General features: G+C 39.7%; 1 pseudogene; it reads right to left on the bottom strand.

Moving 5' to 3' along the window:
- Positions 1-1,792: 1,792 nt before the first annotated feature.
- On the bottom strand, positions 1,793-4,171 carry LOC108879491 (ras-related C3 botulinum toxin substrate 3-like; annotated as a pseudogene).
- Positions 4,172-4,617: the final 446 nt, after the last annotated feature.

Below are 4,617 nucleotides of genomic sequence, written 5' to 3'. Positions count from 1 at the left end.
ATGTCATTGATATCCATTTTTTCTTTCTTATGTTAACAGAGTGTTGAAAAGTCTTGTGTATTCCTACAGTACAATAAGAAATAGTACCAAAAACTGGACACTAAAAACTTGGCTTAAAACAATACTGTCTTTTATGCGCTATCCCAAACTGTCGAACTATACTGTCTCACTGATGCAGACACGCATTTGTCCAAACACACAAACACCAGAGTTCATATACACTCAAACACGCACACACACACACACACACACACACACACACACACACACACACACACACACACACACACACACAGAGAGAGAGAGAGAGGAACAGAGATAAGATCTAAACAATGGGATAAATTAAGACAGAGTATATTAAGACCCATGCAAGCTCCTCCATCCCCAGAGGCAGAACTCAGGCAGCAAGGTTGTACAGCCCCCACGTTTGGCATGCTCATCTGTCATGTGTTCACAGATAAAGTTACCCAAAGACACTAGACTAAGATCAGATTTCTGTTGAAATTAAGAACACAAGTGTTTTTAAAAAAGGATAGTACGGACTGGATACTATTTCCTTAAACAACTTAAATAAACAAAAATATCTGAATTTAAAGTCCATAGGCTTGCTCTTCAGAGCCTTTAACCACATGGACTTCATCAGTGAAAATGACCCAGTCACTGATCCAGAGAGGTCTTCATCATCTCACAGTCTTCATTGAGGAGGACCATGATGTGAAGTTAAAATTTTGTGAAAAGGTTTTAAGTGGACCTTAAGTTAAGAACATTTTATCTACCATTACCATTACCATTCCACCCTAAATATTAATTATTGACTTTGTAAATAGCATTTTTCAGCCACATGTCTTTGTCTTCAACTGAGTAAACCCTTTTGCTGATGAAGACAACAAGGTATGGCTGAAAACTCCAGTACAACCAAGTAAGTAGACCTTGTGATAAGATTTTTTTTTGTCAAAGTAGTATTCAAAGGGTAAAGAATGAGTCTTCACAAATTTGTGCAAGGCAAAAACTGAAAAGCTACTAATGAAGAAAATGCGTCTTTAGTTCAGTAAAATGTTTCTGCTCTTATTTTTGGTTGCTATTTCAACATTATGCTAGGTCTCTTCCAAATCATCCTTTGGGAGATGTTTTTAGTTTTGTACATCATTCCTATAAGTACTAACAATTTGGTACTCATCAAAAGTATTTGGTGAGATGTACGACAGGGTTTCAAAAGCAGTCAGACAACTGTTACAGTTAGCTGTGACCAACTTAATGTAGCAGGTAAAGGGCAAAAGTGAGCTGCTGGGCCACATTGAAACAAGTTTGGCGAATAAGGAGGTTTGTTTTCAAAAGATCTCAGCAGCTGACTTGGTGAACACAAAGCTGTCAGGACCAATAGAAATGATGGCTGAAACTACAAAACAACCTGAGGCTTTGTTGTAATAAACCAGAATATCCCTTCAACATTCATTCTTATCTCTTGTTGAGGAACTACACTATTTCTATTTAGAACTTAGTATGTGAAATTTCATAAATGCAGTAACATCTTGTTTCCAAATACTGATCTTAGATCCGAAACTAGGGGTAACTTCCGACCTGAAGGCGTATTCATAGTTCACTTTCTATCTAGTCAACACTGCATTAATTCAAGCAAGCATGGCTGAGAAAGAAGAGATGTTCCAGTATGAAGGCAAGTAATAGAAACCTTTGTCAGCCCTCATGGCAACTTGATGTGGTTCTATGAGTACAAAAGTAGGTGGACAGTCAGTGTCGTTCAGAACCTATGAACTATTCAGTAATGGTAAAAAAAAAAATCTGATTAAATATTGGTCTTGTTACCAATATCACTTTGAAAAAACATCAATATAAAGACAGCAATCTCAGCAGTGCACGCTCACTCTCGCTAGTTTTCTCTCTCATCCTCTCAGAGAAGTAGTGGTTGTTGTTCATGGTGATGTAGTGTTATAGTAGTGTTTCCTCCTCAGAACATGGTGCACCTTTTCCCCCTCTTCTTCACCGGCGGAGGGCAGAGCACGGCTCGGATGGCCTCATCAAATACTGTCTTCAGGCCTCGCTGGGTCAGCGCTGAGCACTCCAGGTACTTCACAGCCCCTGAGGAGGGCATAATGGGGATCAGTGACTTGTGCAAGGTATGTAAAATATTTCACTTATTACAAGGCTACATATACAGTACATCACTTACCATTTGAAGCAATGGTTATTGATTATTGAATGTTTATGCAAAACAGTTGTGCACATGCCACAAACAGTCTTACCAATCTCTCTTGCCATGGCTAGGCCCTGTGGGTAGGTGATGGGAGAAAGCTTCTTGTCTCGCAGCCTCTCAATGGTGTCCTTGTCATCTCGCAAATCCAGTTTAGTGCCCACCAGGATAATGGGTGTGTTGGGGCAATGGTGTCTCACCTCAGGGTACCACTGAAGCACCACACACCACACACACACACACACACACACACACACACACACACACAAGCGTACATATGTATATACAAAGGACAAGTCAATGAGAGAGAGAACAGTTAGCTGTATACACAGGGAGAATGAAGAGCGCCTTTCCACATTGACATACAACAAACTCTGAGTTGTTAAAATAGAAAATGTGTTTTTTGATTAGAGCAGTCTGAAAAGGAAGAATAGTGGTATTAACATAAAACATCCTCAGGCAAAGCAACCTCAAATCACATCACATGATGAGAGAACCCTGACAGAAGCAGACAGACTCTACAGAGGGAGGTCGGACTGTAAGCAAAGTGTGATTTCATCTGAGAGCGTCACATGATGCTCAGCGGACCAAATCACAGGCCAAAACGCTTCCTTTGCAGAGTGTTTGGACTTGTTCAGACCTTGTCTTAGAACATGTAACACATCCCTCTGGGGAAGTGAGTTCAAATCTAGACTGTTCTAAGCCAAAGTCTGGACAGGGTGGGGCAACAGTGTGATAAGCCAGGTGGAGCCATAGATGTGCCTCCTTGTGGTCAGACTCGGCATGGAGGGGTTGGGGGGGGTCAGTCAGTGTACTGACCTTAGCTCGGACGTTCTCAAAGGAGGCCGGACTGACCAGGGAGAAGCATATCAAGAACACATCCTGGGAGAGAACCAGAGAGATGGCTAGTTGAGAGTGATATCTGTGTGTGTGTGTGTGTGAGTGTGTGTGTGAAGCCACAAAAATAATCCTTAATTTTATTTTTGACAGTTAAAACTCTGTTTTTCCTTAAAAGACACTAATACTTTATTTTATGTTTATGTTTATAGGGATGTTCTCTAGACACTCTTGGTCAACTAATAGTGACTAATTAATTAGTTGCTCTAATTTTTAAAAAATGTAGAAGGACCTCACAGTATAACAAGATGTTTTTATCTTATACTGACATGTTTTTCTTGCTGTATGACAAATGATTGTGTTTGACAAGATTCCTTTCTTGATAGTTTTTCAACATTTCACTTATTTCATATTATTAAAAACTTAAATGTGAGTCTGACTGGTTCAGTTATATAAATGGAGAAATATGTATTTCATAAGAGTAATTATGTTAAAGGCAAGAATGTGATTATGCAAACTCACCAACTGTATATGGTCATTAGCACAATGTTACAAGAATAATACTGTCATTTTAGGTGAAGTGTGTTATTTTTGTGACATCTAATACGATAAATTTTAGAGAGACCCCTAGGTTGTCTTAATCAGGATTATTGTTGACACTGTTTACATTATTGTGTCCACTATAATACAATTTATGTCTTTTACTCTGAAATCTAAGCAGGTCATACTTGGCAGTTACTTGGTGTAAACATTTAGTAACATAAAAGTCGTGATGTGTGGATCTCTACTGAGTAAAAATTTATGCAGGCTAAGTTTAAACTTACAAACAGGTGGTGCAGCCGACACCACCCTGTGCTTCACTCTTGAAACTCTGCATATCTGTCATTTTACAGGTCTCTGACAGAGCTGTGCATGTATATGAGAGTACATAAATCTGTGTGTGTATGTGTGTGCGTGTGGGGTTGGGGGGGTTGAATACCGTCTGTGGGTAAGACAGTGGTCTGAGCCTATCGTAGTCTCCTGTCCTGCTGTATCCCAAAGGCCCAGATTCACTGGTTTCCCATCCACCATCACATTAGCAGAGTAGTTGTCAAAGCTGCAGGAAGGAATTAGAATTTTTGGCTTATTCTAAACCGCACCCACACAAAGGACTATAAGTCAGTCTTCAAACATAACCATAGTATGTTGTGTGTGTGTTACTCATGTCTAGGTTGAGATTTAGATGACAAGACTGATATTAGTCTTATATCCATTTTGTAAATACAAGGTTACAGTCAGCATATGGTTAACTTTGCTCAGCATTAAGCCTAGAAACAAGAGGAAACAGTAGGCCTCACTATGCCCAAAGGTAGCAAAGTACATCTATTAACATGTCTAAAGTTAAAACAAGAGGCAACAACTCCTCCATTTAATCTGTGAAACTGTTGTGAGTTGTGTTTTTTACATGGGAGGCCTGTACTACGAAGCAAGTTCAGCATACCAGGATATCTTACCATTATCTGGCCCTCACTAAACCGAACAACCACAGTCTGGTTATCAACTCGTTAAGTCAACCTTGCCTTGCCAACCAAGCC

This window comes from Lates calcarifer, unplaced genomic scaffold (genome assembly GCF_001640805.2).
Source record: "Lates calcarifer isolate ASB-BC8 unplaced genomic scaffold, TLL_Latcal_v3 _unitig_677_quiver_1252, whole genome shotgun sequence".
Taxonomy (NCBI): domain Eukaryota; kingdom Metazoa; phylum Chordata; class Actinopteri; family Centropomidae; genus Lates; species Lates calcarifer.
This window is presented reverse-complemented; position numbering and strand designations above follow the sequence as displayed.